General features: G+C 39.1%; 1 protein-coding gene and 1 long non-coding RNA gene across 8 annotated transcripts in view; one reads left to right on the top strand and one right to left on the bottom strand.

The window, feature by feature from the left end:
- il1rapl1a (interleukin 1 receptor accessory protein-like 1a) overlaps positions 1 to 24135 on the top strand; it is a 184522-nt gene that overhangs the window by 30532 nt on the left and 129855 nt on the right. The window lies entirely within an intron of this gene.
- LOC146370876 (uncharacterized) lies at positions 16745 to 22143 on the bottom strand. Its single transcript, XR_014802912.1, has 2 exons — positions 21963 to 22143; positions 16745 to 18308 (listed from the first exon to the last, which is right to left on the bottom strand). It is a non-coding gene; the product is annotated as an uncharacterized LOC146370876 (long non-coding RNA).

Genomic DNA, 24135 nt, shown 5'->3' with positions numbered 1-24135 from the left:
TTGTAAACAGTTGTAGGGTTAAAAATTATCGTATGTACAGAATGATTATTTACAGAGCTATACAGTAGTGCAGTTAAGATAAATTAGATATGTGGATAATTTCTACAGTATCTATATAAAGTGCTAGTGGTTGTGAGTGGTGGTTCAGTCCATGTTATTATTGTGTGTTTGAGGGTACAGTTGTCCATTGTGGGTGTGTGTATGTTCAGTCCATGTGTTAACGTGGGTCAGATGTCAGGAGGCAGAGTTCAGGAGTCTGACAGCTGTGGGGAAGAAGCTGTTCCGGTACCTGGTGGTCTTAGTCCAGAGGCTCCTGTAGCGCCTCCCAGAGGGCAGGAGGGTGAAGAGTCCATGTGATGGGTGACTGGGGTCTCTGATGATTTTCCTCTGAGTATTGCTGAAAGGATAGACGGATTAAGTCATTGGAAAAATAGAATTGTTACATTGGTGATCAGTTTTCTATTAAAGCTGTCAACTGTATTCAACTATATATTTTTCCTTTAATTAGACTTCTCAAGCATATAAAGTGGCTCTTTTTTAAAGGTTGTTGTCATGCAAAATAGTTCTTAATTTAACATTTTGGACCATGGAAACGTCCCATAGGAATATGTAATTTATTCCTTGATTTATTACAAACACTGTACAGGTAAAATGGATCCAAAAATGTATCCATACGGTTGACATCAAGTAGACATCTTATATACATCTATTTTATAGGAAAATACCAAGTTACTGGTTTATTGGCCATATTGTATGTATTTTTAGAGAAAGAAAATACTCTCTGTATTTGGTGAAAATGATCTAACCCACTGTTTTCTACTAGGAAACAATACAGTGGGATGTTTAATTCCTTTTGATCTACAGTGTCACTTCAGATATTTCTAGTGGGCTTCATGTTGTTATGTTGTTGGGCAGTTTTTACCAGCATTATCTATCCAGGGAGCATCCAAAGTAGTGTGCACTGTGTGAATTTTGGGCACGTCTGGACTGAAAACAAAATGCTAATTTAGACATTTCTCTGTTGATCCTCTCAAAGACCTTGTGGCACTGCACTGTCCACTGGACTGAATCAGAGTTGCAGCAGCGAAAAGTCAAGAAAATGACAACTGAGGAAACCGAGAGGTTGAGGATGAATGGGCAGCGGTTGAAGTTCGCCAAATAAACCAAATGAACCTCTTCAGTTTTGGGCCCTGGACATATAATGTTTCCTAAGTGTTTTCAAACATTCTTGCTCTCTTCCAAAGTAATATCCTTCCAAATATTCACTTTTCAGGGTGACAATATAGTTATGAGGTATAGGTATGACATTATCAAGGATGACGTGACATTTCAAACAATGGGGACTCAGGAACTGGTTCAGTTGGTTCTGAAGAGTGGCTGCCTGAAAGTGTACATGCACTTTGTGGGATAAGGAAGGACAGACAGGTCTTCCTGATTTGCAAATTATGTATATTAGCAATGCTAAATGCTACAAAGGTTGCGCTTTGAATATGACCAACATCCAGTTCAAAATTAATGTTGAATTCATAATATTTTCACAAGCATTGCAGTACATGTCGCTTTTCAGTGACTTTGTCCAATAATTCTATTACTATACATGAAAGCCAACATTCGAGGTCTTTGGTTATTGTCTATCAATATTTCTTAGTCAAAAACAGGCTGCTGTTGCTTTTTGGGATGGTTATATAAAATAACTTTGCAGTCATGACATATAGTTTAATACACTTTGGCATGTTTGCTCTGGGTTGATTCAAAACAGGTAAATGGGAGGAAATTAAGTGAGTCATAATTATAATTTTGACTTTAATCATAGATTTACTAAGAGAACTAGATGCCTTGTTAGATGTGAAATTCCAATTAACATGGTCTTCATTCCTGTATTTAATGCTAATTTTGCATTGGTCTGTATTGGCTCCAGGTCAACATGGCCATCTACTTCACTGAGCCCAGTTTTACACAATCATAACACAAAAGAAATTAGTATTTTCTGACTCGGTATGTCTGACAAGATTAGAAAATGTCAGAGTAAGAAGTCTGAGCATATCGACATTTTTGGGATTTTGCCCTCCTGTGAACAGTCAATCTAATCAGCGATAATATAGCAAGCAGGAATGAGCCAGCAGACGTCTCAGAATCCACTCAACTCACTCTGGGTGCACTGTCCCCTGTTATTCTCTTCTTATTGTGGGCTAATTGTTTTTTGTGGCTTGCTTTGCATATTGCTCATTAATGTGACTGATCTACAGTGGGCAAAATAATTATTTGATCCTCTGCTGAATTTGAAGGTTTGTTCACTTATAAAGAAATGAACAGTCTGTAATTTATATGGTAGTTTCATTGTTAATGCAGAGACATTACCGAAACATTATATAAATTGATTTGCATGTTATTGGATGAAATAGTAGTAATAAATCATAATAAAGTGTGAATAAATATTTGATCGCCTTGAACCAAGCCACAGGACTGGCTGTGTGCCACAATGATCATGAGAAAAGTGGTCGGTCAGCCCAAAACTACATGGAAGAAGCTTAGAAGGCAGTCGGGACCACAGTCACCCCATAAGGACACCATTCCAAATATTCACTTTTCAAGGTGACAATATGTATGGCATTATCAAGGATGATGTGACATTTCAAACAATCAGTACTCAGGAATTGGTTCAGTTGGTTCTGAAGAGTGGCCGCCTGAAGGTGTTTATACCATAATGGACTGAAACCTTTCAGTACCCGGAAGATCCCCCTGCTCAATAATGCACATGTAGAGGCCCTTCATAGGTTTGCCAGTGAATATCTAAAAGATTCAGAGAAAGTGGTATGGTCAGATAAAACAGAAAATTAGTTCTTTGGCATCAGTGCAACCCACTGTGTTTGGAGGAGGAGAAATGCTGAATATGACCTAAAGAAAACCACCATCACAGTCAAGCATGGAGGTGGAAACATTATTCTTTGGGGCTATTTTTCAACAGGACCTCAACCCATTAAGGAGCCAAGGGACTGGACCAAATACTGCTAAATTTTGGACAAGGACCTCCTTCCCAATATCAGAACAGTGAAGATGGGCCGTGGATGGATCTTTCAGCATGACAGTGACTAAAAACATACCACCAGTGCAGCAAAGAAGTGCCTAAAGAAGAAGCGCATTAGGGTCATGGAGTGACCTAGCTGGTCTCCAGACTTGTTTCTTATAAAAAGTCTGTGGAGGGAGCTAAAGCTTCAAGCTGATCAAATACAGATCAAATACTTATTTCACTCAATGAAACACATACCCGTTTATAACTTTTATGTAATGTGTTTTTTTCTGGATTGTTGTTTGATATTTTTTCTATCTCCATTAAAATTAAACTACAGTTAACAAAAGTGAGCAAACTTAAAAAATCCAGCAGATAATTAAGTTCAGTAACTCTTAGAAATATGGTATCTAATCAGATTCTTACTCTGGACGGCATTACCTTGGCCTCCAGTAACACTGTGAGGAATATTGGAGTTGTTTTGATCAGGATATGTTCTTCAAAGCACATATTTAATGAATATGTAGGACTGCTTTCTTCCATTTGCACAACGTCTCCAAAATAAGAAACATTCTGTCACAGAGTGATGCTGAAAAAGTAGTTCATGCATTTATTGCTTCTAGGCCTGACTATTGTGATTTGTTATTACCAGGATGTCCTAAAAACTCCCTGAAAACCCTTCAGTTGATCCAAAATGCTGCAGCAAGAGTACTGACAGGGACTAGAAAATGAGAGGATTTTTCCCCCATATTGGCTTCTCTTTATTGGCTCCCTGATAAATCCAGAATCAAATTTAGAACCCTTCACCTCACATACTAGGTCTTTAATGATCTTCTCTTAATCTTCTCTTAATCTTCTCTTAAAGACCTCACAGTACTGTATCATCCCAATACAGCACTTTGGTCTCAGACTGCTGGTTTACTTTAAAATATTCTAGGAACCAAAAGTAGAATGGGAGGCAGAGCCTTCAGCTTTCAGGCCCTTCTTATGTGGAACCAGCTTCCAGTTTGGATTTGGGAAACAGACACCCTCTCTACTTTTAAGATTAAGCTTAAAACTTTCCCTTTTGCTAAAAAATACTGTATTGGATCAGGTGACTCTGAATCCTCCCTTTGTTGTCCTGCAATATGTGTAGGCTGATGGGGGCTTCACATGAGTGTTTCTTCTTCACAAACTTTTTTTCATTCACTATGTGTTTTACACATGTGAGGTTTCTTCCTGTTAAAAGGGAGTTTTTCCTTCCCACTGTCGCCAAACTGCTTGCTCATAGGGGGTCATATGATTGTTGGGGTATTCTCTGTTTTCTTGTAGGTCTTTACATTACAATATAAAACATCTTGGGGCAACTGTTGTTGTGATTTGGTGCTATGTGAATAAAATTCAATTAAATAAAATTGATTTATTCCCCACTGTGTTGCTAGTCGGTTTTTGATGAGACAACCAAAGTACCTTTAAAACTCAACAATTGGGATAGTTTCGATTTTGTAATCTGTAAATCTTTTCTTCCCAATGAGGCCAAAATGGAAAATAATCCTGGCCTAAATAATTATTTCAGTCTGTCCCTGTTACTAAGTCACCAACCTGACAACTCACCCGTATAAGAACACAAGGTAGTTGATTAGCTTAATTTCACCATATTCTTTTCATCACATTTTAAGACTTAAAACTGCCCAAATTGCTAAAGGAACACAAAAAAATATTGTGCTGAGAACTGTGCACTACATATGCATCAATCAGTGTCACCCAATCAAAGGAGGAACGTAACGTATCATCCTACAGGGCACAGTTTGTGTTATCTTTTGCCCCTGAGTCAGCCATAAAGAGACAAAAGCTCTGATTAGGAATTGCTCACAGCTGCATCTCTGCATCATCACACCCTATGCTGCCTCTGCTGTCCCATACAGAGACACAAAATAATATGCTGTTTGAACACACTGTCCATTTATACACTCCAAATGTCATGAGAGAGACAGACAATACACATCTCTAAACACATCCAAGGCCTGCTGACCGGTCTGTTAGCCGGAATAATGGCTTTTAAATACAGCGGGCAGGGATGAATGAACATGCTACAGTGAAAAACAACACTCTGCACTCGACTAAATACAGGAATGGTATCATCTCAGTTTCTTCCACTTAACTCAGTAAAAGCACCATCTTCCATTACATGTGTGTGTGTGTTAGTGTGACTTAGTGCAGTATGTAAATGGGTAGCCTTACTTCAAAGTATGCATGTGAATGGAAAGTCCTTTAATCAAAGTGTATGACTTGACATGTCCAAATCATGCATGATAGAAGTCACAATCATACAGATAGCATGCAAATTGTCTAAATATTATAAGATGCATATACACAAGTATGTAAATAGAAAGAGTTCTTTCAATATTTCCTTTCGATTTAAATACATTGATTACAGTGTGTTCACATTAAAAGCTGTTCAAACGCATTCAAAACGTTTTACTACCAAACATTGGAAATATTGTTTGCTATCAGCACATTAAGAAAAGCTCTTATCATCCTGATTGTGTAGTATTGGTACTTTTTGTTTCAATCATGAAAGCATGTAATCCAAGTAAACAAAATACTTTTCAGTTTTAAGCGAGACACAGAGGAGCTGTGAATGAAGCAAAACAAAGCCAAAAATAGATACTAAAAGACAGTATGAGCTTTTTAAAGGTTGATTATTGTGAAAATGGTATTTAATCTCTCTTGCTTGCTCTCTTGCTATTGAAAAGCACATAATGATGATTGTTTTTATCATTAAATCAAACACTAAAGAAATGTAAAGAAATCTAAAATTGCTCTAAACCGTAAGGGAGAAAACGGTGGATTGTGACTTCACAGAATGAACATTATTGCATACCTGATGTCTTTGTCAGTACAAATAAGACTTTCATGGACCAGCCGAGAGTGCTGCTACTTGTGACTACAGCAGAAACCACTGCAATCGGCTCGCTGTCAACATACTCTGATATGTCGGGGTATTGCTATGGAGCAATCCCAGCAGGAGACATCAGGGATGTGCGTATGTGCATGTAGCACTGTGTGACTCTATCCATGTGACTTGTGATATCCCAACCTTGGCTTCTCGCTGTGTCTCGAAGCAGGGATGAAAAAAAAAACAAAAAAAACAAAACAACACAAAAACGATACAGCCAATATTCTAGATGAGTCTGCAAAGTCCTGCTCCAAATCCCTGATAAGAGAACGTCATGGATAACTGTAAATCTGACATGGCCCCAAGGCAGTGTGAGGGATGAAGTCCGTGGAGTTGATGCCTGAATAAACCACTCGATAAGTGTGAGGGCAGGAATACATAATCCAGCCAGTCTGTCAGTCAGTTAATTTATTTGTCAAGGTGCTCTCCTTTCATTTCACAAATCATACTGCCGCAATTTCTCTGACACTTGAAAACTGAAATGTGCCTGTCTATACATTTCCTCTGTCAAGAAGATGAGCTAAATGACGTACACAAATAAGATGTAGTGAAACCTTGTCTCTACTTGTCATGCCTGTCTCATACCCCAGAGGCTTCCGGGATGCTTGTATTGAACATTCATTCCTCTCATTTCTAGGGCTGGAAGATCAGCTGTCCACTTTGACATCTGTACACAGAAATATATGTCTGCAGCCGAGTTTAGCAACTGAGCAGCCTAAACCTTTAATTTAATGGGTCTAAAGTGATGTTACCAACTCAAAACTAGTTTCAGGCTCCCTTTCTTTGCATCAGCGTGCTCAGCCAGTTGCACTTGATGCTCATTAACAATGCTGTGCTCGTTCTCGGTGCATTTCCCTGGTGTGAGCCACTAAGCAGGAATGTCGAACTAAGGATGTATTGATGATAAACAGAAAATACAGCCGACTGCATTAACCCACAAGACATTAATACAAAAGCAAGCCGACAAACTGGAAGATGTGTGAGCATTTGTAAATATATGGTTTTGTTAACCAGCTGTTTTTGCTTCTTTGTCATACTCAAACATTCTCATTTCGTGAATATACATAATGCACATAATGGAGAAGAGAAAAACACATAATGTATACCGTGGAAATTTTTTTTTATTGTTTCCTGTTGGCTCACAACATGCAGATGCACTACGGAGGCTGTCTTGGCCTGGTCAATACCTCTCTCTCTAAATGATGAGGAATGGCCTGCGCTGCAGTAACACTGTGCTAGGAGATTGATCACATGCAGACTACTGGAGATTAAATGGCTTTCTTGTGGAAAGCCAGACTGCCCTGGATGGTGCATTGTGCAGATAGGAAGCCTGTTTTCTTTGCTTAGTTTATAAAAGCTGCATAGCCTTAGGATAGGACAACATGCTGGCACCCGAGCCATAATGTCATATTTTTATGGGGAGGAAAAAGATTGAATTTGACTACACAATTATTTTTACTTACTACACTAAAACAGAAAGAGCGGTTGATTGTATCATCAGTGAAATTGGAAATGCGTTTTAGGTTTTGCCTTTGATGTAAGCCATCAGTGCTCGGCTGTGTGGAGACAAGAGGCTTTCAGAAAACTAAGGACGACTTCTGAATGTTTTTAGTCATACACAGTCGTGCACGTAAAAAGTGATTTCCTTGTCATCCATCACTTTCCGGTCTGACATTTGGTCGCAAGTGGACATCCATAGACAGCCGACTTGTTTATTTCCCATTGGTTCACATGTCAGTCAGTAGTATTCTTTGCTCCTGTTAGTGTGTGTCATGTGGCCCGTCGTAACTACAAGTTGACAAATTTCATTGTCACCCCATGAATTCTGGTTGCCCTTTTCTCTTCTTGTGTCTAAGTGTTTTGTCAAGAGCTAGGTATTTGGTTTCACTTCACTAAAGTACCTTTTATTCAGTAGATCTTCAACCTGTAAGTAAGAAAAAAGTAGATTTATTTAAAAAGAGTGTTTCAAGATTCAAATCACAAGTCGCTTCACATCAGATAATACCAGCACAAAATAAACTTCTATTTTAAAAAGTAACACTGAAGTTAAAAAAGGATTAAAGCCTGATTATGATGATGTAATTGTAAAAAGTACAATGGTGTCACCAGTTAATTCACTCAAACCTCACTATGTATTATCTTAGTTCTTTTTTTCTTGTATAATTGAAACAAATAAAGTTTGTTTTTGTAGGAAGTAGGAACAGAAACAGATTTTCTAAATAAATGTCATTTTTTTAGTATGATTTTTGTTTTATCTCCTTTTGTGTAAAAATCTTTTTAAAAACACAATTACTGCATGAGAATATGTGTCAGAAATCTCTTGTAGAAAAAGGAAGACATATATGCTAAGCACAAATGGTGCCAATAAATAAGAATGGCTGTATTAAACATAATAGGGTCATAAATAACTTCACTCAGTCATTTTATTTGCTAAAACAGCATGGTTGCTTTAGGGGTAAATTCCCTCTATATCTATTCATTCAAAAGGGAAATTATTCCCTTTATTTGATGTCTGCTCAAGCACATTTCATGTATGTGTATGTGGGCGTGTTTGTGTGATGCCACATGTGATTCGTGTGTCTATTTTGGTGGCACTGCAATGCGTTGTGAAGGCAGTTTACTCCAATGTGAACACGTGATTAGAGATGCACAGAGTAATACGTGCATGCTGGCCTCCACTGACACTGAAGCAATTATGCTGGAGAATCTTTCATGTTAGTGACACAAGTAAATAATATAATATTCAACATATGCAGTGCTGTTACTGTGTGCGTATGTGTAAATGAGTGTGTTTAGATCTACTACAGTAATAATCTGCCAGGTAATCAAGTGCTGGCAAAGGATAAGTACCACTAGACACTTTGATTGGCATCAGAGCAGTTAAGTTCGAATTAGATAGCTGTGATATAGCAGCACTTTGCTCTCTTTAAGTTGTGATATGTAATTTCTCAGAACCTTGAGTGGCTGTTGTACATGAGCAAATTAAAGGTTTTCATGGTGGGTTTGAAATTCCCTAAATTAGTTATGAGTGTATTAGTGCTTCTACAACATTGGACACAGCTATTAAGTTAGTAATTCACATTGTTTATTGAAGTACAAATGCCACAATTTAGAAAATCACAAATGTATATTTGCAAAATTTGCCTAGTGAAGCATAATCTGGGGCAGTTTATTTTATTGAAACTTCTCATTGCACAAATTACTAAGATAAAAACAGGGAATTGTGTTTTTAAACACCAGATACTGTTGTATACCTGGTAGGTGCAAATGAATTCAAGAAAAAGCGCGCATCCCTATTTGCTACAGCTAACATTTTCGGTAACTGTCGCTCATTCATTAATATCGCCTGGGGTCATTCATATGTTCAGGACAGCTTCAATTCTCGTGCCCTTCCAAAACATTTTTAATGAAGCTGAGGATGTTCACTGGGCCATTCCACAGCATTAGCTTTATTTTCTGTCTAATCACTTATGTGTTGGTTCTTGTTTGCTGCATGACCCACTTTTTTCTTTAGATTTAGTTTTCAAACAAATACCCCAACGTTTTGATTTATAAATCCCTGGTATAATGCAAAATTCATTACTCCATCAATAATGACAAACCACCCTGGCCCAGATGCAGCAAAACAGGGCCAAACTGTAACACTTCCACCATCATGTTTCACAACTGGGATACGTTTATTCTGGTGGATTGCAATATTTTACTTCCTCCAAATGTAATGCTTCTACTTTAACTAAAAAAAAGAAAAAGATTTTGGTCTCTGTCCACAAAACATCTTTTCAACAGCCTGCTGATTTGTACATATAACCTCAGTAAACTGCAGAAAGGCAGCTACGTTCTTTTTGGATAGCAACCTGCCATGTCCAAAATTGCAGTTGACCTAATAGTCAAGTTATGAGCATTAACATTAGCCAGTGTGAGGGAGACCCTGTTATTATCCACTTTCCTGTTGGAGTGAGCTGGTTGTGCACTCAAGGTGGATAAAAAGGGCAACTGAGTTTCCTCCATTTGTTCACACTTTTTTTGCTTGCACAAAAACTTTTTTTTTTTTCAGAAGATCCTCATAATAGCACGGTTCACGATTGTGAAGATCACACTTTTTCTTGCAGCTGTTTCATTAAACTCCTGTTGTTACTGTCAACAGGTGAGGATATAAGCTTTCTTAAGGTGCTTTGTGCTATACTGCTTTCACCTGCTCACTTATTTCCCAAGTGGTCACCACAGCGGATGGATCTGCATGTCTGATGCCCCTCCTGATGCAACCCTCCCATTTATCCAGGCTTGGGACTGTCATGGTTCGATTTTTTGAGGAAGAGACATACGACTGGAAGTCCATAGTGGGTCAACACAAATTATTTTATTAAAACACACAGTACAGTGTGAGAAGAAACTTGCAACAGCCACCCTACAATCTTCCAATCTTCCTCGAGCAGACCGCTCCCCATCCTTATATTACCCTGATGACATCACAGCTAGATCTTACTGGAAATGATAACAGTTCCAAAATTCTCCTTATATAGACATCCGATACTACTTTCGAAACAAACAAGTTTGTGATATGTTGTGCAATTTTGTGAGACTGTGTGTCCAACCGAGAGATTGTCCTGAGACGACCTCCCTGTTCTTAGTACGTGCGGGAGTGAACGTGCGTACTTTCCATGACTCTCTATGTGCATGTTGGTGTGGGCCTGAATCTGTGTGTAAGTGAATGTAGAAGGCCCTACTGGACCCACAGCTTCGAGAGGTGTGAATACAATGATATGGATACCATTTGCAACAGCTTAAGCAGATAGAAAGAATAATAGAGAACAACAATAGACTAATTAAAGTGATGATAATATGCATACATTAATATTTTGCTCAGATTACCATAGATATAATTCAGAGATTATTCTGTCAACTGGTTCAACAATGATGAATGATTGATCCATGATAGTTCTGATTATAAATTGTCACCATAAGAATACAAAATAAAATATCTCTTGTCCACAGGACCAACACTAGCAGTACACGCTTGTGACTCCCTGCGGCTGGGTTTGTGTCTCTCCCATGTTAAAAACTATTACATTTCTTTCAAAATATGAAGTACCAACTACTAAATGCAGTTAACTGCATTCACCAGTGGGCAAAACAGTTGTTGACATAATTGAAAATATTATTTGGCACATGCCACTGAGGTGTGTTTGATTATTATTTGACAGTGATTACATCAGATGCTTTGGAAAGCCCAGAGCTTACATTGCGGGCGGTAAAAGCTACAAAGACCACCATTCTAGAAAACCCTTGAGGCCATTTAAATTACAATTACCCGCACTTCTATGTCTTTCCGCAAAGAAATTATACACACTCAGACTCTGTTATTAGACCTTTAGAAGAACAGAACTACAGCTGTCACACATAGAACTAAACATTTACATTCCCAGTGTTGGTATGTATCTTTCTACCATCCCTCATTAAGCAAAAACCTACAAAAATTGATCTCCATGCTGGGAATGTGGGGGAGGAATCTGAGTATGTCTCCATATGCTAATGAAAGGAGCCTGCTTCAACAAACTGCTTTGTGCATATTCATCTGAGAATCTGAGAGTTTGTGTGTGTATGTGTGTGCAAGTATGTTTTTTTTTTTCAAAGGTAGGGTGATTTCTAAGCACAGTTGTTTTTACATATCATTAGTAGCCCAGTGCAGCCCCATCACCCTGACAACTACATCCCTTCCTTTCCCTATCACCATAACAACTAATCTACCGTAAATAGTGCTGTCTCAATGTCGGCCTGTCTCTTTCTTTCTCTTTTTCTTTCCATCATTCTTTATTTCTTTCAGTGTTTTCCGCATTTCTCTCTTTCACTCCACTCCTCTTGTTGCCACGTCACCTCCCTCGATCTTTGCCGCTTTTTTTCCTTCTTCTCTTACTGTCTAGTTGTTGTGTTGGGAGTTCATTTTTCTGTGCCACTGCAGATGTGGGTGGTTCTGGTGACTGCACAATAACCTTTCTACTGCTTCACATTGTCAAGTGCCTGAGTTCACTTGGCGATCAATAAAAAAAGGCAGGCAGAACAAGTTATCCAACAAAACCCCCAATCCTTTATTGATTTTATACTTTTAACAGCATCCTTTTTTTGCACATATGTATACATATAAGCTATACTTGGACTGTTTGACATTCAACTGATTTGATGGAGGTATGTCTTTAGAAGCTCAGGCCTGCTCCATGCCTTTTTTGTTTGACCTAAATGTGTTATTGACGGTGAGCCTGGCCTGACAACTTGATTGGCCTTCTACGCTCCGGGATTAACTTGCCAGCCTGGCAGGCTTTTACAATCAAAGATCAAGCCAATGGTCTGTTTGGCTGAGTAGCTCTGGGATTGACTTAACAGCCTGATGTGCTAATGCAGAGTTATCCCAAGGTTGAGCGGGATAGCAAGGACGCACATGCTGTTTTGTGGTCTAAGTAGATCTACAATCTATAAAGAGGTGCAGGACATTTAGAAAGGTGACAGCCAAAAGGTACTTATGAAACAAAAGCAAAAGCCCTCTTTCAGTTGAGTCATCTCATATTTTGCATTCTTTTCTATGCCTCTATTGTTAAAAATGTTCCTCACTCTCTCATGTAATCACTCTTTGAAATAGCTAATTATTCTGGTTTATTCAGTCCCCTCACTTTGTTTCCCTAACTTAATCTTTTCATCAGCAGCACGTGAGGTCAACTTTGTGCACCTCTGCCCAGTTTCTGGTGTTTTTCCTCTGTTCACATACAGCGCTCCTCTGCTTTGCTCTTTCTTTTCTCTCTCAATATATCTAAAGCTCAAGGGAAGCCCTCTTGTGTCCCTTCTTACATAACTGCCTCCCCCTCACTTGCGCATGTGTAAAAAGCAATGTGAGCGCTAAGGCAGAGGGAATATTGATATCATCAATTCTCACAAACTATTAGGTTTATCCCTCTTACAGATAGCCGTATCAGAGGGAGACAACACGAAAGCTTGATTAACGTCTCCTCAGATTACAGGCTGGGATTTTTCTCTTGAGGTCGATGGGCAACCGAAGGGAAAGCCTAAAGAAGCAGACATGAGAAAAAGGTTGAATGGTGTGTGGCGTATACCAGTAGAAAGGTTGAAAGGATACACTTTGAAAGGCTTTATGTGGTGGCAACTCTTACCACGTATCTTGAATTCCTATAGTGTCCCTTTTCTAGCTGGTTCCCAAACACACGCCTCAGTGATTTGCTGCATGTGATGTTGTAGCCAGTGACGACAGGACTCTTTTGAAGCTAAAAATGTCTGCACTTTCTCTCTCAACGTCTCTTTCTTTTCTTCCTTCTTACTCTTGTGCTTTCTCTCTCTCTCTCTGCCTTCATTAAGAGGTTGTCTTAAGCTACCCAGCTTAACGCTATTTACATTTTCATTATTCTACCGTTACCAGGAAGAAATGGCATGAAATCCAGCAGTGTTCAGGACATTAGACAAGCTTCATTCTCACAGCAAATGGATTTACATGAATAAGGAGGCTGATACATGGAGGCAGAGAGTAAGATGAGACAACAGTAGATGAGGAAAAAAAGTGCAAAAGGAAGGAGGACCTCTAAAATGTATCGAGAGGACAAGATGGATGCAGAGGCAGGGAGGGGTGGGAAAGACAGATGTACATTGTAAATGAGATGGGATTGTGGTGGTTTTTCGGCTGCATAAAGTGGGCTCTGAGGGACTGGCAGAGGTCCTCTGATCCACTGCATGTGATCAATACAGCTCTGGCTTACCTCATTACTGCAACAGATCTCATTGTATTTACCATACAATGGACTGGTGGCATAAAATTCAAGTGTTAAAGTGTGTTTCTTAATTTTTCTTCCCATTTCTTCCTTTCTCCTACAGCACTTTCTTTTCCCGTTTAAATCTCCGGTGATGGTCATTTATAGCTTGGTGTCGTGTGGATGAGCAGTTTTTTCAACTTCTGCACCTTTTGAACACGTTTGTCTAGGTTTAGTGTATAAATGATCAACAAATTGTTTCAAATGACAAAGCTCAAGATCTCACTCCATCTTGAAGCAGTTACCATTAAATTTTTACCACATTTGAAAAAGTTAAAACACAGTTGAAATAATGTGATTTTTATAAGGAAAATTAGCAAGACTTTTCCCGTCTTCATTTTAATAAATTGGCTAATGATAGATTTGAAAACTGTGGGGCATGAAATTTATTCTGCTTCTGAGGAGGGCCACAAAAAATTTAAGAGCCCCGAGTTAGATAATGATGAAGGATTATGTGTGTTCGCTTTCAAGTGCATTCTTTTGTTTTTCTTTTTTCTAAATGTATACTTGTGTCAGTCAGGCAAATGTTGTTGTGTTTTGTGCGTTTGTCTCCAAGCCCCAGTAGTTCCTTTAGAATGCTAATGATAGATTAGCCTCGGGGGCTTCCTCAATCCTCACCTATTATCCTTCGCCAATCTCAGCCAATCACCCTTTTCTCTCTTTTAAACCACTAAGCGCACATTTTCAACCACTGCGACCTTGAGACCCTCTCTTCAAGCTAGAAATAAAGACTCAACAATAACAGGAAAGAACTCTAGTTCCCCCCTTTTCTTCCTCAGTTCCTTTTTATTGAAATTTTCTCAGGAATAAATTTTCTATTTAAAATCTTTCGTTCTCACTTGTTAATGTTGTGTGTTGGGTGATCTGATCACCGGTGTGCTTAGGGCCCTCTCAGTGGTTCAGAGTGATCCTTGGATGAAAATGTTAACAAGGAAGGAAGTCTCAGTAAACACAACAGAAATAGCTTATTTCCTTAAAGGTACAATAACATTTTTTTTTGTATTTATTTAATAGAAAAAAAGTATGTTGTACTCATAAATATACATTTATTACTGTGTTAGTACATCTTTCAACAAACTGATGTATTCTCATAAATTTAAATTTGAAAAATATATAGGAACAGGTGCCAGTTTATGGAATCCACCATGTTGTCCTGCCATCTTAAATACAGTGGCCGAGATGTACATCTCTATTGAACCTAACTGAGTTTTATATATGTGATTAGAAACCGGCCACATATGTAGTACACCAGAAATGAAGGAGAAGAGAAGTTTTAATTTGTATCTTCACCTTTAGGCTCAAGATATAAAGCATCATACCAATGTTTCATCATCCGTTTTATCATCTCATCCTTATCACCAAAGAAGCAAAATTGCAAAGAGACAACGTGTCTGTCATCCACTTCTCTCTCACCTCAAGCCTCATCTCCTAAGCTGAAGCCAGGGCTCTAACACACATAAGCATAACTACCTGTTATGCTCATGTGTGTTATGTAACAACAACCTGTTGCCAGCAGATTAGTCATGGGACTCCAAAAAGCACACAAGTTGGCTAAACAGCAATACCAGCTAGTTATAAGCTAACATTATACCAGCTAATCTTAGGCTTCAGTATCATGAAAATCACACTTTTCCTCTGATAAACAGTGGGATTACATTCTCGTATCATATAAGTGTCAAGCAATGTTTGATTCTCTTCAAAGAAAGTTTCACTAACGTCAGCTAACAGCCGCTAACATTAGCAAGAACAGCAGCTCTTATAGATACTGCGGCAGTATCGTTGTCATTGGACAGAGCTGAGCTTCACTGAGTTGTTAATTCGTATCGGACTCCTTTCACAAAATTTTACAGCCTCCTCCAGAATAAACAGTTGTGGACATATGACATTTGGGATAAACAGTAGACTGATAGCCTACACCAGGGGTGGGGGAACTCCAGGCTTTGAGGGCTGGTGTCCTGCAGGTTTTAGATATCAACCTGGGTCAATACACCTGAATCAAATGATTAGTTCATTACCAGGCCTCTGGAGAACTTTAAGACATGTTGAGGAGGTTAATTTAGCCATTTAAATCAGCTGTGTTGGATCGAGAATACATCTAAAACCTGCAGTTCCCCACCCCTGGCCTACACTAACAACAGATGAATGGCGGCCAGAGTTGTTTGTCCTACAGCAGCCTCTATAGCTAGTGGTATGCACTTGAATTTGCTGGGGGTAAGAAAACTTATCCAATTTACTGCAGTCTGCAAACATCTGACATCTAGCTGTGATATTTCGCACACTCTAACTTTACAGAATGTTCATCTTTGTGCTACATACTGCTGTCTCCTTGTAATGTACACATATATACTGCTGTATAGTGTTGTAAATAAGAACTGTTATATTATGATGATAAATGTAAATGATTCAGTTGCAGATTTTCTGTTTCTCTTTTAAAATGGGGACATTTTAGAGTCATATGGAAGCTTCACAGCACATATTCACATATAGACTGTAGCCCTGAACTCTGGGCTACAGTCAAGTGAAGGGATGTGGTGGGTTTTCGCTAAAGAAGTGTTACTGCAAATCCATACAAAGTTGTTCTGAGTGGTAACCTTTATCGTATGAAAAAATATTTCTATGCCAACTGGAGAGGTCTCCCTCCAGGATGGCAGTGCCCCAATCTAAAGGGCACGATGGGTCATTGAACGGCTTGATGAGTATGAAAAGAATTTGATGACATGCTATGGCCTTTGCTGTCACCACATCTCAAGCCATTTGAACACCTATGGGAGACTTTGGATCAGCATGTTGGGCTCATCTCTCCAACATCATCATCAAAGTCAAATGAGGGAGTAACTTTTGGTAGAATTACTTTTAACTCCTCTGATTGATTTCTAGGAATTTGTAGAATCAAAGCCAAAGTGCACCAAAGACGTGGTGGCCCACTGCTTTACTGTTTCTTCAGCTGTATATTTCCCATTAATGTAAAAAAACAAACAAAAAATACACAAGAAACTATTATTCATCAGTTTGTGTAAGTTGGGACTAACAACTGGTAACAGATATATGTACGCCATAACTCATACACACATATCCTAATCAAATTAAATGTAAACAGCATGAACACACAGAAAGCAGGGAATCATTGTATACAGAAGAGCTTAGTACACATGCTCTGAATCCACTCTCCACTCTTTGCAGTGTTTGAGGGTCAAAGGTCTCCCTCTTTAAACACTGGAAGAGATGAGATGAAGCTGAGAAGAGCTGCTATCCATTCTCGCAGGCCCATCTTGAAATTAGAGATTGCAAGGCCCTGTATCCTGTTTTATTGCTTATCATTTCTAACAATTCTGTTTCAGTTTTACAATTTAATTTGTCCGTCCCTGTTTTAGATTTGCCTTTGCCCAAAAACACACCAATCAAATTAACAGAGCAGTTCAGCCTATATTGTAGCTCAATGTGATTCAGAGTTGATTTTGATGCAATATACTCATCTATTAACAGGACATTTGCCCTGCTGTTGCCATCCATCATACAGCTAAAGTACTCCTAATGCACACATACACTTGTTGGAATCAGAGAAAACACTTATCGCCCCCATAAAGCTTGTCTGTGGATGAGAGGGAATAGGTGGGAAAGTGATTTGTGAAATATTGGAAGCGAGAGGGTGAAGGACAATACCTCTGCACAGGTACACGTCACCCTTTTCAAAAGAGCTCTCATGTCCCCGATCATTCCACTTGGTGTCCCACTCCAACCCCTGCTCCTGTGGGCTTCATTCATCAATAATTGAACCCAGAGGTTTCAGCCAAATTAGCAGAATTATTTTGAAGTAGCTGCATGCCTGCTTTTGACTAATGGGATGGTGCTTTTGGGCAGATGTTTTATTGAAAAGGAGGAGGTTTTAATTCACTTTAAATTTTTAAAGTAGTGTTATACTTAGATTATAGGCAAACCGATTTCCCCCCTTTAATGGATGGGAGAGCTGTTGGAACAACTTCACAACAAACAGCAAATGCTCTGGAGCTTAAGTACATTCCCTACTTCCCATAGAATGGCAAATTTCTTTTTTCTGAAAGATTGTAAGCGACAGTAATGACCATAATTGCCTGCCAAGGCTTATTCACATCCACAGCTCAATACATTTGTTGTATCAGCATCTCACTGGTGAATCCCGACTTTCAGTCACATTCACACTCTTCTTTGTTAAAATAACCGAATGTTGGTAGAGGGCATGACCACAGTTTTTCCAATATTGTATCCTAAGAGGACTTTCCAAAAGGCAGTGCTGTTTGTAGCCTGGGATCTTGGACTCTGTTACTACTGGAAAGATACACATCCGCCTCTTGTCCAGCACACATCTTCGATTGTAGTCTCGAGGTCTCCTTTCTTTTCTTTTGAGGGTCATTTTAACATGCAGTCACCGCACTACCAGCCGGACCGCTGTGTCTGAGATCCCCAGCATATCACTGGCATGACTGAGCAAGGCACAGCTGTTGCAGAGCAGGGCAGAGCACAGTTGGGCACCGGTCCAGACTCGCCAGCAGCTGGATTAGCAGTGCAGCTATTAGCATCTGAACTCCTGTAATGTGACAATATGACATGGATTATTCCATCTGAGGGCGAGTGGCAGGAGTGGACAGCAAGAGAGGAGAAAGCTGTGAGGTGGGGTAAAATGCAAAACTAGGAGTCAGGAAGGTGGGGAGGTGTGAGTAAAGGATTATTGGATGCTGAATAGAGAGAAAAAGAGCTAAAAGAGTGAACAGCCTGAAGGTGCAGAATGGACAGAAAATGGGAGATTGGGTAGGAGACGAAACATGATTATGCAAAGAGCAGAATCCTGAATTAATGAAAGTAAACAATTGCATTTGTGCAGACGTAAGAAGAAAAGGTATTGTTGGGTTATAAACTTGTGCAGATTTTAATTTTAAATTCCTCCTAGACCATTGATCTATTGTGTAAATTTTTCTTTCAAAGGCAAACACAAGAACGAAGGGGATTGACTATATTTTTATTGGTCCCATCATCAATTCTAAGGATGTACAGTATAAATATTAATAAATGTGCACCGGTGGACACATTGATTCATCTGCTAAATCTTTTGTTAACTGTCTGATGAATAAAACATTCAATCACTGAAAATACCAGTTATAAAATGGTTTGTTGAGAATATATAGCCTAACACAATTAGTTTATTATAAGAGAAGTGGATCATCTTTATTGAAGTTACTCATTTTAATATGAGTACATTTCTTTCAACCAACCAATAATCGATCACCTTCATGCTCATTTAGTAAAATCGTGATACAGAAATCATCATTTTATTTCTCATGTGTTCCTCTGCCTTTTGTTTACACATTTCTGCAAATGTTTGGTTGCACATTTCTGTGACGCCTGTAGTGTATTTGAAATATCCTTTATTAATGAACAGGCCTAAAAGGTATCTGTTTGTGTATGTCTTCAGTCATTCGCCACAGGAGGTGGCTAAAAGCGTCTGTTTCTCTGTAATGAAGGTGAAACAGGTGAAACCACTTGTTTCGAAGCTTTAGCCCAGGACTACATCCATCTTTTATATTGTTTATTTTAAAAAAAAGAAACAGACTACTTGGAGGTCAGTCCTAAAAGGAAAGGAGATAAATCCCTACAAAGAATCAGGGACCTTAGAGCCTTATGCTGGAGAGCTGGGTAGTCTGGGAGAGAAAGAGAAACTCTTTTCCCAGCCTCCTTTAAATCAGGGCAGGGCAGGGCGATCATCAGTTACTCCACCTGGTGCACCTGAGACAGGGTGAGGAGATGAGTGAGGGAGGAGAGAGAGGGAAAAAAGAAGCAAACACAAGGGGAGGGAGCAGAACACTAACTCCCTATAGTCTGAATAAAGAACACCTACTAAGTATTTAGGCCTTGACATCTTTCCAAGTGAATATTGTGTGCTGCGGTGGTTTATGATCCTATTACGTATGCGACTGTTGCAGTGTAAGGAGAATCGTTGGGTTGCTAGGCAATAAGCACAGCCTCTGTTTTTTTTTTCCACCATAAGTTGATAAAAGTATTTGCCTTTCACATTATGATTTCTGTTTGTTTTTTGTATTGTGGTGCAGTCAGTTTTTATTCTTTTGGTCTTTGATCTTCCCTTGATTTTTTTTTTTTTAAATGATTTTATTTTTCATGCACATGCATCAAGTTCACCAAGCAATGCCATAACTGCCATAACTCGGTGGCTATATGTGATCCTGGGAACAAGAATAGTTCAGCTGTTGGTTGGTTGTTTCGTGAGTTGGTTTGTAGTTAAAGTTCAAGAATCTAGCAAAACTGTCAAAAGAAAATCTATAGTGTAATTCATACTGCAACTTGTGATCTCTGAGACAGCTATATTATAAAATATACTGCGTGTTTTTCATTTGAAGAGGTTTCTTAAGTTAGTGAGCGTCTAAAGAAGGGATTTTACTGTAGTAGATATTACTAAGCTCAACACTTCTTTTACTGCTGTCGAGCTTTTTGAAGGTTTTTAACGATCCAACAAGTGATCATTAGAATACTAACTGCTTCTTCACATTTCATTTGTCTGTTTTTCAGTATATATAATGTTGCTACAGTGTTATTTTCATTTAGGTATGTGCCACTGTATATAATTGTAATATCTTATATCTTTTTAGTACTATTTTTGGTCACTGTTTTAAAAACTGAACAGAAGCAGCAGATGAAAATGAGCATATCTGACTAATTCATGTATGATTAAATAAAATCTACTAGTTTGTATCATGCAATGTCATGGAAAACGAAATACAAGTTTTAAGTATCAGTATGATGTTTAAAAGAAATGATTTAATCTTCTGCTAATAATCAGCTAAATGCTGAAAAGCAAAACATCACCATGTCAGCTATTTGAGATTCAGAACAGAACAGTGTGCTGTCTGTTAAATTTAAACTGTTGCCACTTAATTTTGTGAGTCATGTAATTATACATATTCTAAGCTTATGAAGGCTGACTGTTTCCTGTGACAGGCATAGATATATAAAGCAGATTGGATCATTGTATAAGAAACAAGTCGTGTTCAACAGAGGGAGAAACTGGTTTAGAGAGGCAGCTATGCTGTGGTTCATCCTGAGCCTCCGCTGCTTCTTCAACATTATCATTCTTAAAGGGAACTGATCACCACTGACCCCTCCACCAGAACCCAATTGTAGTTGCTGTGGTAACGAAATCTAATGCTGGTCTCTTTGTTTTTAGTTAAGTGGTTCATATGGACACTGGACTTCAAATGGCCCACAAAGAGGATGTACTTTAACTAGTGTGCATCCAAAAACAGGGACAGGATTCAAGTCTGAGTTCCTAATAAATCTGAATTAGAGACAAAAGACAATTCTAGAGTGGTACTGTTAATTTGGTGTCAGTTGGATGATAAAAGAAGCACATAAATTGCCATTGAGATGGAACATAGAGTTTTCATGCTCATATTTTCAGCTTTCAATTATGTCAACTGCATGGCTGCACCTACAATTCTTTGCATATTTCGCAAAGAGGACTGTTATCACTTCATGCTTGATCACTGTCTGGTGCAGCTAGTGGCATTATCCATGGACTGCCACAGATATCTATGTCACTCCAAGTCCAAGGCCAAGATAACTACCTGCCCAATCATTCATCTGTCTCCTCTCTGACTTGCCCCTAAAGCAAACCCAGTAGGAGCACACCGCCGTTGGCCTGCTTCCCTGATTCCCTCCTGGCTGAAGAGCTTGTCACAAGCAGGGCTGCATTTAGATACAATGCTCCATTACATCAATAATAGATAGGAGGATGAAGGAGGCAAGCCAAATAGGATGGGACAGCTCACTCAACAGGAGATGACGAGTTGCAATGATGGGGAAAAAGTGTGTGTTTGTATGTGCACATGTACAGTATGTTGGTGTGTGCATAGGACTGGACATGCTACACGAACAAGAGGTGCATGTGAGAGATGAGATGACAAGAGAGAGAGGTCTGTGGGATACTGGGCGGTATCGACTTAGTGGATTTCTGCTACGATGGCACCATTTAGGATCAGACTGACCCAGTTTCCACAGAGCCCATGCATTTTAGATAATCCCTAAGGAAACTGGGTTTGCACAGTCTGCCTCCCCTGCATGATTTCACATTGTAGCATACAGCAGGTAGAGTCAGGGACACAAAATGAAGCACTTAAACGTACATGCTGAATCATGCACGGTTGTGTTAAAGAGAGGATATTCATTTCCCTACCTCAGTTAAACCACCTTCCTTTGCTCAGTCCTCCTCCTCCATGTGCTCTTCCCCCTCTCCCTCCTTTTTCCCTTCTGCACCAGTTGAAGTGGTTATGTGGCTTTATGCGGCAGCCATTTAAATCATTACCTTCCCCACATTGATCCAGCCAGAAGGTAATTGGCTCAATCAAGAGAATTAAAAGCCCGGGTAAGATTGAATAATTCAGCACACAGATCAAAAGAGGAGGGGAAGAAGAGAAAAAAAGAGGATGGGGGGAAGGGAAATAAGAAGAATGCCGATATTAACGCAGTGAATGAGAAAGTGAGCACTGCAAGTAAAGGGGAGGGCAAAAAGAATTAAAATAAGAATATTAGCATGTGAATGAGGTAGAAGTATATGCAGAGTGAAAGACAAAATAGTGCAGCATTATGATGCAGAAACTGATAGACAGAGAGCACTACGACTGCACGATGAGAAAAAACAAATAAGGTAAATACTTAAGTGAAGCTGATCAGGAAGACCGGGTTCCCACAGATAACGCTCATAAAAAAAACATCCAGTGTTTAAAACTAGCCGTCCCTGTGTGTGCCATTGCCATTTTTAGTCTTCCTCTCAGCATCCTTACAACCCATTGTTAGTAATGATTAATCCATTATTAGAGAATCAACAATAGTGATAGGAGTATAACAGTTATATACAGGAATTGGATGTTTAAAAAAACATTACATTTTATTATGTATAGTTACGGAAATTCCCTATGAATTAGTTCCATTATTTGTGCTTCTTTAAAAAACATACTGTTAAGTAACCAGAGTAATCAGTGATGTCAATGTTACGGATGTGGTTTGTCGATGCATTTTGGAGGCAAGGTATTAGGTTAGGAGAAATTTATGAGAAAAAGGTTCACGTGTATTAGTGTTGGTAAGTGTAGTGGGGTGCTGATGTTGGAAAATCAAGTGATGCTGAAAACAGTCCTTCCCTCAAAGCTGAAATATTCGCTGTTTGTCATTTTTAATAACGTGGGCAGTAAGGAAGGTCAAAACCAGCTGTTCAAATGCTCATGAATGTCAGAGCTGTTTTTTTTTAATTACAGATAGAAGGTTAGGAGGACAATTACAGCCATCTCCTGCCTTGAAGCATTAACCGTCCCGTAGCTTTTTTAGGTCAGTATCTTATCTATCTAAGCTTAGCTGAGCTGTTCAATAAATCTTTGTCTTTGATTTCAGGTCATTTCAGTCCACCCAGTACAGGACTGCTTTTGCTGTGATCCGAGAAACAGATGCAGAAATTGGAATCAATTTTAACTGGGCAGATGCTCTCATTTAATGCAGTTCCTCCAACCATATCTGCAATGGCCTCGCAGGAGTCTTCCAGTCGACTTAACTGCAGTCCCAGTCGTGTATGCCAGCCTGTTAGTTTTCAGCCTCCTTCTCACCAGTAGTAGAGTCACATGAGCCCTGTTCCCCCTGCTGCGTTCCCCTGGCTGCTGTGCACAGTGCTACAGAAAAACTAGAGGAAATGTCTGTGCTTTTAAAAAGCAACATCCAGCCGGGCTGAGAGAAGGAACACAACAGATAGATGAATATATGCCACACATAAACAGCAGCTAATCCACACATGGCTGTGCGAGTCTTGACGAGTGCCTAAGTGTGTGGGTATAAGCAGCTGATTTTAGTGTTAAATGTGGCATACAGAGGCCCTTTTTTCTTTATAGATGGGTTTTGGTGCTTGGAACCTCGTGAGCTAATGCATCATCTTAATCAGAATGCTTTTAATCGAATGTGTTTGTCTAGTGTTTAGAGATGAGAGCGCTCCCTGTGCTGGTAACCAAACGCACAAACACACACGTACCGCAGTCTTGCGTCATTTCTATATAAAAAAAAAAACATTGTAATATCAAGGGACTATAAAAGGGGAAAGGTTTGGATATTTAAGAAGACAACCAACCAAGTTCAGAGAATTTTATCGCTACTTGTGCTAAATATTTCACACAGCATTCAGCATGCTCCTGCTCTTCTGTTTCTGAATGCACCAGGGGAATGTAGGAATAAGAAATATACGCACAGACTGACACAGATGCTCTGTATTCAAATGACAGCTTATTTTTAAAACCGTTTTTATTCTTTAACCCAACGCTAACCTAATATCAGTATGAAGTTGTGTGCGGACGTAAGCGTGACTTGTCGCCGGT

Source organism: Perissodus microlepis, chromosome 16 (assembly GCF_051167445.1).
Source record: "Perissodus microlepis isolate ML-2025 ecotype Zambia chromosome 16, ASM5116744v1, whole genome shotgun sequence".
NCBI lineage: Eukaryota > Metazoa > Chordata > Actinopteri > Cichliformes > Cichlidae > Perissodus > Perissodus microlepis.
Note: the sequence above shows the minus strand (reverse complement) of the source record. Positions and strands in the feature narration are given on the sequence as shown.